At 45.7% G+C, this 2,443-nt stretch overlaps 1 pseudogene; it reads right to left on the reverse strand.

Annotated features, from left to right (window-relative positions):
- Nucleotides 1–224: 224 nt before the first annotated feature.
- Nucleotides 225–1,341, reverse strand: LOC101583814 (annotated as a pseudogene).
- Nucleotides 1,342–2,443: the final 1,102 nt, after the last annotated feature.

Consider the following 2,443-nt stretch of genomic DNA (forward strand, 5'->3'; position numbering starts at 1 on the left):
TATATATTTGCTCTGAGACCTCTGGAAGACATTATGATGAGCAGCTGACACAAGCGACATCGACTAGGTATTTTTTGTTGTTTTGTTCTGTTTTTGTTTTTGCTTTGGAGTCCTCCCCAGATCCTTTATTACATGGTTTCAGCAGTCACCATGGTGGACCCCACGCCCATGCGAGGAGACAGGGACACGTGCCTGTTAGCGATGCAGACAAAAGGGCAGGGTGATGAGTCAGTGCATGGCCGTCCTGCTCTGGGCAGCCTCTGAGGTCCCCGCAGCCAGAAACGAAGCCCAGCAGACTGCAAAGAAGCAGTGGTCAGGCCTCGGTGACCTCCGTGCTCTGCAGCTGGCTTTACAGGGTGACATCCCTTGCTGCTGCTTTCTTCTTGCCACCCTCGTGTCACTTCTTCTGCTTCTCTGAATGCTCCTGGTCCGTGGGTGCGGGCTTCACAAAGGAGATCAGCTCTTGGAGCCTTGGAGGCATGAACTCCTTTAGTTTTGCAGGCCCGAGGACGCCCTTCTCCGTCTGGTAATTCTGCAAGATGGCTCAGATGGTCCGGGTAGTGGCACACATCGCAGCCTTGAGCTTGTGGACAAATTCCACCTTGTCCATCATCTTCTTGTTCTGCCCATATTGGATTCGGAGGCGGCGGGCCTGGTAATCCGTACAGTTGGAACAGGAAACTAACTCCCAGAAAGCTCCTGAGGCTGGAAACCAGGCCTCCAGGTTGAGCTTCTTACTGGCAGCGTGATTCAAAGAAGTTGAGACGATATTCGCCATGTGGTACGGGATCCCCAGAGCCTGGTAGAATTCTTTTGCAGTAGCAATCATCTCCTCAAACATCACCCATGACTTGTCATGAAGTGGCCCGTACACAAACTGCTCAATCTACTCAAACTGATGGACTCGAAAGATGCCACAGGTGTTGTGGCCGTGGGGGCCCACTTTGTGGCGAAAACAGGAGGACAGGCCGGCACACTTGATGGGCAGATCTTCTGGCCACAGCCATTCATTCCGGTGCAGAGCGGCAAAGAGCTGCTCTGAGGTACCAATCAGGTACTTCTCATCGTAAGAGTCGTCGTCAGACTTTTCACTGCCTTTGCCAGTCGCCTTATGAAGTTATTCATCAAACTGGCTGGTCTGAGCTACTTCCTGAGTGACTTCCTTCCACATCAAAAAGGGGTGTAAGTGGGGACGTAGTTCTGATTTGCCAGGGTGTGATGGGCAAACTGGATGAGTGCTTATTTCAGGAACACCAGAACCCTCTTCCTGAGCCAGTTCACGAGTCCCAGGTCCTTGAAGTGCTTCTCCTGCTTCTCTTGGATGAGGTCAGGTTCCCTCATTTATCCACTCGACACAAATCCAGATCAAGCACCATCAGTCTTGCTTCAGGGCCCACACTCAGGGAAGTCTTGACTAGGTATTGAAGGACAGAAGATCTGGATTGACAAACAAAATGGAGAATCTCGATAGCAGGCTAAGGTGGCAGAGTCTTCTTATCAAGAATTTTAATAACAGCATTGTGTGCTCAAGAGGCCAGCAGTGAAGGGAGGTAGCTGACATTCAGTGCTCGTACATAAGAATGGTGAAATATGAGAACACTTAGAGTTTTTGAAATGCAAGGCTAATACTCCATGTATTTCAACACGAGAAATGATAAGTTATTAAATGTTTTGCTTAACAGAGGAAGGACACAATAAAAACTGAATCAGAAATCAAATGTGACATTACACGTAGGAGGTGAGAATGGAACTGGGGTGAAATGTAAAAGGAAAGTGCTGGCAAATAAAAAGGCTACTCAGACAGATACCTGGAGAGGAGGAGACATGAGGCTGACAGTTCCGTGGGAACAGCAAGGAGTCTCTCTAAAACACAGGGTGATCAGACGTTTCCCGATTGATTAAGGAGATTAAGATTCCCAGAGAGGGACACACAATAACTTAGCCAAGTTTATGCCCCTCATTAATGTTGAGGTTAGAAATAGAGTCCTGGTTCGCAGTATAAGAACATTTTCTGTTTATATATTCATTTAAATTGTGTTTCTTTAAATTTTTCTGAGAAAATATAGCTTTTGGAAATCATGTCAGAAGTCAAGAAATTGAGATTTTTTTCATAATATATCTAGTATTGTTTACTTACTGTCTCTTAACCTGGCTATGCCTTTCCCCTAAATCTCTGAAGTCAGTATACTAATAACTTTGCTGCTAGTTATTTTCTTAAGAAGAAATGATGCAGTGTAAATGTGATCTGCAAATGTAGCCTCTTATGAAATGCATAGAAGCCAGCCAAATTTGTGTGTGTGTGTGTGTGTGTGTGTGTGTGTGTGTGTGTGTGTGTTATGATGGATTTGGCAAGAACATCATGAAAGGAGATGTGCATTATTCACAAAATCATGTTTTTCAAATATAGCATTTCAATTTAATCTCCAGGGAAACTTACGTCTCT

This window comes from Octodon degus, unplaced genomic scaffold (genome assembly GCF_000260255.1).
Source record: "Octodon degus isolate 3935 unplaced genomic scaffold, OctDeg1.0 scaffold00097, whole genome shotgun sequence".
Classification (NCBI taxonomy): domain Eukaryota; kingdom Metazoa; phylum Chordata; class Mammalia; order Rodentia; family Octodontidae; genus Octodon; species Octodon degus.